The sequence below is a fragment of the Bos indicus x Bos taurus genome, chromosome 4 (assembly GCF_003369695.1).
Source record: "Bos indicus x Bos taurus breed Angus x Brahman F1 hybrid chromosome 4, Bos_hybrid_MaternalHap_v2.0, whole genome shotgun sequence".
Taxonomy (NCBI): domain Eukaryota; kingdom Metazoa; phylum Chordata; class Mammalia; order Artiodactyla; family Bovidae; genus Bos; species Bos indicus x Bos taurus.
This window is the reverse complement of record NC_040079.1, coordinates 81582689-81594098: the sequence shown is the minus strand read 5'-3', so window position 1 is coordinate 81594098 and position 11410 is coordinate 81582689.

Sequence of the window (11410 nt, the reverse complement as noted above, 5' to 3'; positions counted from 1 at the left end):
TGAATACATTAATAATATTTGAATGCTATTGTCTGATATACCCACTATTTAGAGCACTGTAAATCTATTTGTATTTTCTTAAATTTTCTAAATGTTTAGTTATGTGATTTGATCTTTAACATCTCTAGAAATGTCTGACTAAATACTGGACATTAGGCATTGAAAAAAATGGAGATTTTAAATTATGTTATCTTCTTTTCTTTTCTAAGAAAATATATTGAGACTGATCTCCTCAATATAATCACAGACTTATGGGTTGAAGTTTTGATGGTATTTTGTTGACTTCTGGATTTCTCCTGGAGCATATTCCCCTAGGGCTTTAAAATGAATGTTTGAGATCTTTTTCTGGCAGTCTAGACCTCTAATTCTTGTCCTCTAGGCACAGTGAAACTATTGTAACCTCTCTTAGGGTTTTCAGAAGCGTTCGTCTTAGTTTATTAAACTGATCATGTGTCAAGCACAATTTTCCAAACGTCTCTTCTTATCAGGATCTTTGATCTTAGCCCCAGAGATCTCCTTCCCATGCACACCCCCCGCTCTCCTACTCCCTTCCAACCTTACAGGACTCCTGAGATCTCTAGTCATTTCCCTATCCTTCAGCAGTCATCTTTTGCCCAAGAAAAGTCCATACTCTTGGACATTTGCTGAGGAATATTATCTCATCCCTCTACAGTTCCCATTTCTCCAAACTTCTGGCCTCTTTACCATGGTTGGTTTTGAAGATCTTTGGTGCTTTCTGAACATTTTATGTGACTTTTTAAGTTGTTCTTAATAGAGACTGGTATGCTACAAGCTGCCTCATTCTATCAGAATGGGAAACGTGCCTCCACGCCTTCACACAATTATCCTTTCTTTGGGATGTCTCTGATCCACTCTACCTAACGATCATTCTTCTTCTGTATGTCTTTCTCTGAGAAATGACTTACCCGTATTAAGTCTTATTGTTGGATTCTCTTATAGTACTTTAGATTTTTCATCTGTAGCACTTCTCAGCTCTTGTAATTGTATGTGTGACTTATTTAATGATTTTCCTTGACAAAATTGTAAGGTCCAAAAGGATAGGGATCCCTGTGCTTTTTTTTTAATGTTTTTTCCCCCAGAACCTATTACGGTGCTTGTGTTTTCCTGACCTTTCTATCAGTACATATTCAAGTACTCCATTCTCCAAAGAATCAACATTTTTGCTTGCTACTTCTCCTCTGAGATGTAGCATAATACCTCAAAACCAGTGGTTTTCCATCCTGGCTGAGGACATCGTCCTAGTTAGCAAAGCTCTTATAAATAAGAAAAACTTTAAAATACTCTTTTTCGAATATGATGAATATGTATTAGTAGCAAAAACAGTTCACTGTCTAGCAAAATGTGTAGATCTCCTTTCATACTATAAAACTGACTTTAGAGAGGCCATGCTATGAAAAGAGACTAGACTTCCTAGCCTATCTGCATCTAGAGAGGATCATGTCTCTCCACTGAACAGTGAACAGAAATTCTGTGACGTGCTCTTATACTAAATCTTTTTAGAAAAAAAAAAAAAAAGCCTGCCTTCTCCTCCCCATCTCCTGCTGGTGAGTTTCAGGGAGGTTGGGACCACAACTTGAAAACATCTAGGTGAATCCCCATATTGTACTGTTAGCAGAGTGAGAAAAAAAAAAATGCCCGTTTTTTTTTTTTTTTTTTTTTTTGGTGAACCACTGAAACATATGGGGTTATTGGTGAGACAGTGAACATTCTCAAACTAATGCAATTACAGATTCTTTGAGCTGGGGTGATACCAGAACCAAAGCCTAAAATATGCAGCATTGGTTCAGTGGTCAGGAGGTGGTGAGCAAAGAAACTGATCTAACAGACTAGGAAAAGAGACACATATTATGCAGATTTCATCAGGGTATCACTAGCAAAATGTAATAAGGAAACTACATAGCTACCAGACCTATAGTTCTTTCTAGAAAAGAGATGGGGGGCGGGAAAAACCCATAATAAAGATAATGGATGGTTCTTGTGTGACTTAACGGAATTTGATAAGAAGGGCTCATGAAAGAACAGAGTGAAAAGTTCAGTCCTATGGCAGAGATTAAGAGTATTTCAGTCCAAAGATGTTTATAATCTCATGTGGTCATGTGGTCTTAATGCAGCTTATATTAAGGGAAGAGGCAGAGAAATAGAGAAGGAAGAAAAGAAAAAGAGTAAAGCTGGTTTGAGTATGATATCTAAGAACTTTTGAGTATGATAATGGTAACTTGAGTACTAATGGAACTAATTAGATTTGAAGTCTCTAAATTTTTAGAGAATTTTATTGTTAAGAACAAAACACGAGCATGGCCTAAAAAAATTTTTTTTGAAGTTTCTATGACCTGCTAATTTATCGTAATAGGAATTGAGATCCAAAAATCTATTGCTGCTATACCAGACCACCTGACCTGCCTCTTGAGAAACCTGTATGCAGGTCAGGAAGCAACAGTTAGAACTGGACATGGAACAACAGACTGGTTCCAAATAGGAAAAGGAGTATATCAAGGCTGTATATTGTCACCCTGCTTATTTAACTTACATGCAGAGTACATCATGAGAAACGCTGGGCTGGAAGAAGCACAAGCTGAAATCAATATTGGTGGGAGAAATATCAATAACCTCAGATATGCAGATGACACCACCCTTATGGCAGAAAGTGAAGAACTAAAGAGCCTCTTGATGAAAGTGAAAGAGGAGAATGAAAAAGTTGGCTTAATGCTCAACATTCAGAAAACTTAGATCATGGCATCTGGTCCCATCACTTCATGGCAAATAGATAGGGAAACAATGGAAACAGTGGCTGACTTCATTTTCTGGGGCTCCAAAAGCACTGCAGATGGTGACTGCACCATGAAATTAAAAGACACTTACTCCTTGGAAGGAAAGCTATGACCAACCTAGACAGCATATTAAAAAGCAGAGATATTATTTTTGTCCACAAAGGTCTGTCTAGTCAAGGCTATGGTTTTTCCTGTGGTCATGTATGGATGTGAGAGTTGGACTACAAAGAAAGTCGAGCACTGAAGAATTGATGCTTTTGAACTGGGTGTTGGAGAAGACTCTTGAGAGTCCCTTGGACTGCAAGGAGATCCAACCAGTCTATCCTAAAGGAGATCGGTCCTGGGTGTTCACTGGAGTGACTGATGTTGAAGCTGAAACTCCAAAATTTTGGCCACCTGATGCGAAGAGCTGACTCATTTGAAAAGACCCTGATGCTGGGAAAGATTGAGGGCAGGAGGCGAAGGGACAACAAAGGATGAGATTGTTGGATGGCATCACCGACTCAGTGGACATGGGTTTGGGTAGACTCCAGCAGTTGGTGATGGATAGGGAGGCCTGGTGTGCTGAGTTTCATGGGGTTGCAAAGAGTTGGACCCGTCTGAGCGACTGAACTGAACTGATTATAGATTACCACAAATATAGATACTTAAAACAACACAAATTTATTATCTTAGAGTTTTGGAGGCCAGAAATCCAAAATGACTCTCACTAGACTAAAATAAAATACTGGTAAGCCTAAATTCCTTCTGGGAGACGGTCTGTTTCCACCCCCCAGCTCCGGCTTTCAGCATTAAGAGACCCTTGCATTGCTTAGGGCATGTTATTCTTACATTTTAAAAGCTACTGGTGGATGGTCAAATCTCTCTCATTCTGCATTATTTTGACATTGGCTCTCTTGCAGGAGAGATAGGTCATCAAAATTTGTGCTCCATCTTCTGTTGTATTTATGGGAAGTTACTGCTCTGACAGAGATCTTCATCTGTCAACCTCCACTTTTATGTAGGCAAGGCCATTGGACTAGTTACCACAAAGCAATGAGAGAAGTAGCTGTTAAGAAGTGGAGATTCCTTATCCAGTCTGCCTTTCTTCTGTTTGGATGCAAAGGACTCCAGGGCTCTGGGTAACAAGAGCTAGGAGCAGGAATCAATCTGTTTCCTTTAGTTACCACTAAGCACAGTCTGCTTGGTGATAAGCAAGCCTGCAATGGATTGCTAAATGAGCAAAAACAAAACAAAAAACCTTGAAGTCCTTAGATGTAAAGTTATATTTCTCACATAAATCAATGTTAACCTAATATAGAATTACCTATATAATTAGTTAGAAAAACAAACAAAAAAACAAAATGAAAATACACCTTAATCTTATAAACCAAAACATTAACTTAAGAGGATGTTCATTTTTCCCCCCACTGAAATACCAAAATTTTACAGAGCATGATTTCATAATTAGTTCTGTGACTATTTTAATGAATGCCAAATATGTGATTATTTAGGTACAAAAATGCCTATTCTGTTGAATACTCCTTTAAAAGTAAAAATTAGATAAAATACATTGATAGAATCTAGCATGATCCCCAATTTATATTTTTAAGGGTCTTAGTTATATTAAGATATATATGAATATGATCCTATCATATCAACTCCAACATTCTGTGAAAAATTTTGTATTAAAGGAAAACATGTATATATATGTGTGTGTATTATTATTAACAATAGTATTATTGTTTTATATAAAAGAAGTAAGCAGAACCAAATTTCATAAGTGATAACATTTGGAAATGTTGAGTATATCATAGTAAGAATTAACCTATTCAGTTTTATAAACTACAGCTAAAGTAGCCCTAACATTTCAGGGGCTCAATTTTTTTTTATGATATCAAGATACTTTAATAATGTTACTTATAGTTTAATTTAAACCCCAGAATTACCTTGCTGAGTCACATAATGCATAGTAAATGTAATAGTGAATAATCAAATAGTTATAATAACAGTGCTGTATTTCTTATAAATTAAAACATATATATATTTTGGTTTTGCAGATGGTTTTCAGAAGTCACAAAATCTAATTTAAACTTCCAAATCTTACAGTAACCCAATCCATGTATTTACCAATGCCAGTCTCCATATTAGTGTGCCTACCTGTTTATTCATATTGACATAATACAAGTAGGGAGCAAACATCTATCTCCAGATGATACACATTTCTTTGGAAAACCTGGGGAACTAAAGGAAAAGGAAGACTGGATTACAGTTCTGTACTTTCTCTATCGAATCCTTTAAATTTTATAACCATATTTTTTTTGGGCATCCAGATTACTTTTATGCCCAAGGCATTAAGGACAGTTCCTTTTTTTTTTTTTAATCCAATAAGGATTTTTTTTTTTAGTTTTTGCTCTCTGAAAGGATTCTGTGTCCTATATGAGGCTCTGCTGCTGCTGCTGCTGCTAAGTCGCTTAAGTCGTGTCTGACTCTGTGCGACCCCATAGACGGCAGCCCACCAGGCTCCCCTGTCCCTGGGATTCTCCAGGCAAGAACACTGGAGTGGGTTGCCATTTCCTTCTCCAATGCATGAAAGTGAAAAGTGGAAGTGAAGTCGCTCAGTCGTGTCCAACCCTCAGAGACCCCATGGACTGCGGCCTTCCAGGCTCCTCTGTCCATGGGATTTTCCAGGCAAGAGTACTGGAGTAGGGTGCCATTGTCTTCTCCGATATGAGGCTCTAGGTCTTATTAAAAAGAGTGAAATTGTCCTTTAGGGTCACATAAAGTAGATTTGAGAAACAGCTAATAAGACTATGTTTAAAGCACTCTTTGTTAATAATGTTTCTTGTTGATTATTGTTCTTACAAACTTATTTTCATGGTAAATTAAAAATCTTAATCATTTCATTTCAGAGTGAAATGGTTACAGTGATTTAAATCTGTACTGACTTTCTTTACCAAAACAAAAATAATTTTTCATAGAACCTGGAAATCTCCTTTCAAGGTGATAACTAGTTTAGCTGATAAAACAGTTTTTGATAAGAACAAACGAATATTTGTTACCTCTCAATGGGAGTGGTATTTCCACCCTAATAGCTTGTGCATTTGAATATACTTCTTAATAAACCTAATGTAATAAATTTGATAACAGTGTTTTAAGCTAAGTAGGGGAGGGAGGTGATGTTGAGGGTATATGTTTGGAGAACAGTGAGGTCTTTGACATATTCCAACTCTCATACTGAAGGGTGACCTTCCAACTTGGCCTCACATGTTGCTAGAGCTATTATAGGGGCATGCCAATATCAGTTAATTTGAAACACGAAAGGAAGCAGGAGATCTGATGGCAATTTAGCTCAGGAATTAGTATGAAGGGTATCATCTGGTAGTAAAACTCCCTTACTGAATCATCCCTCTCACCAGGTACCAAGATAATCCACCAGTGTTCGCAACTTTGCTCTGAGTTGGTTTATCAACTTACAGAATTTGTATTCAGTATGTCATCCCCTTTCTCTACTTTTCCCTGACTCACCTCACATCACTTTCCACTTACAAACATTTAATTTATGAGTAAGCAGCAGAATTTCCCTGACCTGCGAGATCACTATCACTTGTGAATTTGTTAGACATGGAGACTCTCAGGCCCCATTCTGGTCTATGGAATCAAAAATTCAGGGCTTGGAACCATTTATGGTTTAACAGGTCTTCCAGGTGTTTATGATGCCTAATCAAATTTGAGAACCACTGATTTGTGTGACTGGTACAGTACCTTCAGTGTTACCACTATAGCTTTCTCCTGTCATTAGCATTTTTTTTCTCTGTAACATCTCAGTCCAGCCTCTATCTCAGGAAAGTGATTATGGGCTGAATATGTCCTTTGAAATTGCTTAGGAGGGATAAATCCTCTTCTCTATGAATTCACACCTCCCAGGAATTGATCTTGGCTCTTAGGAGGATATTTAGAAGAAATTTCAGTTATGCGAGATTTACTTTAAATATACAGAATACCAAATTTTGATTAGTTTTTCTTGCATGTAATACTTTTGGTTCATTTACCTTCTGTTTTGCTTCTTTCATAATATAGGTATAGAGTGTAATTCACAGCCCAGGTACTTAACTAAAGGCAGTATTTTGTATAAAACTTGTGATGTAGTAAATACACATACACACACACATAGATTATATAGTATATATGAGCTGTAATTCAGGTAAAGTTGATATGCCATTCACCCATGTAAAATGTACTATTCAGTGGTTTTTAGTATATTTACAACGTCAGCTGCCATAACCACAATCAATCAAAAGTTCTACACAATCTAATGTTCTAAATCTTAGAACATTTCATCACTCCAAAAGAAACCCCATACCAATTTGCAGTCACTCCCCATTTCACCCAACAACCTAGTGTAGTCTGAAGTGACAGTATTTAGACATGTCATGTATTAATACATAGAGTTACATTATTTAGCCTTTTGTGACTGGCTTCTCTCACTTAATATATTTTCAGGGTGTATCCATATTTAGTATGATCAGTACTTCAGTAGTTTTTATTGCCAAATAATATTTCATTGAATGGGTATACCACATTTTATGTATCTTTCAGTTGATTGACATTTGGCTTGTTTCTGCTTTTTGGCTATTATAAATATTGCTGCTCTGAACATTTCAGGTACATGTTTTTCTGCAGACACAAGTTTTCATCTCTTTTGGATATATACCTGGAAGTTGAGTTGCTGGGCATATGGTAACTCTAAGCTTAACCTTTTCCAAAGCTCTTGCCCATCCGTAGTGTAATTTACAATGGTTTTTGACCTGGTATTCTGGATATAAGTTTCAAGTTCTAAAACTTTGTTTTTAGCACCAAAGGGCATGATGTACCTTGCCTTAAGGCTAGAAAATAAGTGGATATCTCATCTAATGTATGTATCACCTACACACACACACATTTCACTCAATTTCTGGATGGTGAGTAGAAACATATATAAATTTATGAAGCTTATGATTCCTATTAGAATATATAGCTCTTAGCAAGTTCTTAATGACGAATAGATGACTGACTGAAAGAATAAAATATGAACAAATTAATAAAGACACATCTAAGTTTCTAGTTTACATCAAACAATATACTATGTTCTTTATGTACTCATGTATATATGCTACATGTGTGAAAGGGAAGACATGGCTTTTTTTCTTAATGGGATACAATAAATTACTCTTTATTTTTGGCTGCACTGGGTCTTCGTTGCTGCACATGGGCTTTCTCTAGTTGTAGTGAGTGGGGGTAAATTACTCTTAATGCTGTTAATGAGATTAAGTGATGAAAATAAATCCACATTAATCAATAGGTACTTCCAAGGTTATTAATTTAACTGTGTTTGAGGTCTGTTAGACTTTGTGACTAGAAATGGTAATTCTATACACAGCATTTGAAGCTAAGTGGGAATTTAAATACATGCTCATGTTGCTAACTAAAATTCACATCTATGAGAAAATGCAACCTGGGTTTCAAAACACTGATATAATTGTTTGAAACATATTTATAAGTTGGAGATTGACTATATTTTCAGATTACTATTACTATAATGGTGTTTAGAAAGTATTTTTACTTGTTTTTAAAAAATTAATTAATTTTAATTGGAGGCTAATTACAATATTGTAGTGGTTTTTGCCATTTACTTAAGTTTTTAACAAAACTTCTAAGAGAAAGCACTTGATTCAGTAACTGTTACTATTTTATTGAGTAATAAAATGACAAATCCTCCACATATGATAGATTTGAGGATCTCATAGAAATTATCAAAATAAAAAGCATTTAGTTATGAATTTTATTGATCTTTTTTTCTGGTATTTTCATATTCAGTTTTTAAAGCTTCTTATTTACTTGATCAGGGTGAGATTGTTTCATCTCTATAAAATGTTTCTGCCTTTCTCATCTCCATTGAAAGGCTCAAAAATCAGTACTATGAAGATGTCCTGGTGTCCTACTGAGGTATTGCTGTTTATGGAAAAACAGTACATAAAGCAATAAATAGCTCTAGCCTGAGATTCAATGTAGAAGCAGAGCTGATGTATCTGATGAATGGCAAATGCCATTTACAGCCTCATATCCTTCAGTATCATAAATACTAGTCTCAATGTAAACATGGTAATACAAAATGAACTGTATAGTATATACTTTGGAGAAGGCAATGGCACCCCACTCCAGTACTTTTGCCTAGAAAATCCCATGGACGGAGGAGGCTGGTAGGCTGCAGACCATGGGGTCGCTAGAGTCGGACACGACTGAGCGACTTCACTTTCACTTTTCACTTTCATGCATTGGAGAAGGAAATGGCAACCCACTCCAGTGTTCCTGCCTGGAGAATCCCAGGAACAGGGGAGCCTGGTGGGCTGCCGTCTATGGGGTCGCACAGAGTTGGACACTACTGAAGCGATGCAGCAGCAGCAGCAGTATATACTTAAATGATAGAAATGAAGAAGTAGGTGCATATGCCAATCTGAATTATAATTTGTTTTTATGACTCTATCAAGAGTGAGCTCAAAGTAATTATTTTTATCATTTAAATTTAAATAGAAACTTTTATAGTGATTAGTTGCTTGAGGTGGACTATGTGAAGGATATAGGCTAAGGTTCTATATTTGGCTATACCCTAGTCATCAGTAATTAGTATAAGTATCAGGTTGTTAAAATTTGTTTAACATTAATATTACTTTGATTAACATATGCTACATGTCTACATAGCTAATACTTGCAGATCTCATAAAATACTCTCTTAGTTTAAATATGTAATAACTGATATTTTAAAAAATAGAAATGATAGTGAAAACCTTTTTACAAAACTGAAAGCCATTGGATCATACTCTTTATTTTTAATTTATTTTTTAAATTGGGGTATAGTTGCTTTACAATGTTGTGTTAGCTTCTGCTGTACAACAAAGTAAATCAGCTGTATGTATACATATATCCCCTCCCTCTTGGACCTCCTTCCCACCCTATGCCCCCATTCCACCCATCTAAGGTCACCACAGAGCACCGAGCTGAGCTCCCTACACTACATAGCAGTTTTCCCTTGCTATCTGTTTTACAAATGGCAGTGCACAGATGTCAGTCCCAGTCTCCCAATTCATTCCACTCCCCTCCTCCCTCTCCCCTCACTGTGTCCACAGTTCATTATTTACATCTGCATCTCTATTTCTGCCCTGCAAATAGGTTCATCTGTACCATTTTCTCTAGATTCCACATATATTCATTAATATTCATTTTTGTCTTTCTGATTTACTTCATTCTGTATTACAAACACTATGTCCATCCACATCTCTACAAATGACCCAATATCATTCCTTTTTATTGCTAATATTCCATATCTTTATCCATCCTTGATGGACATTTAGGTTACTTCCATGTCCTGGCTATTGTAAATAGTGCTAACAATGGGATGCATGCATTTTTTTGAATGATAGTTTTCTTAGAGTATATATGCCCAGGAGTGGGACTGCTTGGTGATTTGCTTTTAGTTTTTTTAAGGAATCTCCATACTGTTCTCCATTGTGACTGTACTAATTTACATTCCCACCAACAGTGTAGAAGAGTATCCTTTTCTCCACACCCTCTTCAGCATTTATTGTTTGTAGATTTTTTTGATGACGGCCATTCTGACTGGAGTGAGGTGATGCCTCATTATAGTTTTGATCTGCATTTCTCTAATAATTAGAGATGTTGAGCATCTTTTCATGTGCCTCTTGGCCATCTGTATGTCTTCTTTGGGCAAATGCCTATTTAGGTCTTCTGCCCATTTTTTGATTTATTTTTTTTTGATACTGAGTTTCATGATCTGTTTGTATATTTTGGAGATCGATCCCTTGTCAGTTGCTTCATTTGCAAATATTGTCTCCCATTCTTAGGGTTGTCTTTTTGTCTCATTTATAGTTTTCTTTGCTGTGCAAAAGTTTTAAACTAGGCCCATTTGTTTATTTACATTACTCTAGGAAGTGGATCAAAAAGATCTCACTGTGATTTCTGTCAGAGTGTTCTTCCTATGTTTTCCTCTAGGAGTTTTATAGTATCCGGTTTTACACGTAGGCCTTTAATCCATTTTGAGTTTATTTTGTGTATGGTGTTAGGGAGTGTTCTGATTTTATTCTTTTACATGTAGCTGTCCAGTTATCCCTGTACCACTTATTGAAGAGACTATCTTTTCTCTATTATATATTCTTGCCTCCTTTGTCATAGATTAGGTGACCATAGGTTACATGGGTTTGTCTCTTAGTTTTCTATTCTGTTCCATTGATCTGTATTTCTGTTTTTTTTGGGGGGCGGGGACCATATCCTTTAAATGGTGAATTATATGATTTTTTAATTATCAGTAAAGCTATTAAAAAGAATAAAAATTGGGGGAAATAAAGACCTTATCATATATTTCCAGTATCTATTTTTTTTCCAGTCATATTTGCCTACCTAAATTGACCCTTGAAAACCACTGATTTATTGAGATAATTTTTAACTTAATTAATTTTGGGCTGTGCTGAGTCTTCATTGCCTTCCCCAGGTTTTCTCTGGTTGTGGTGAGCAGGGGCTACTCTCCAGTTGGGCTGCTCATTGCAGTAGTTTCTCTTGTTGCGGAGCACAGGTTCTGTTGGTATGTGATT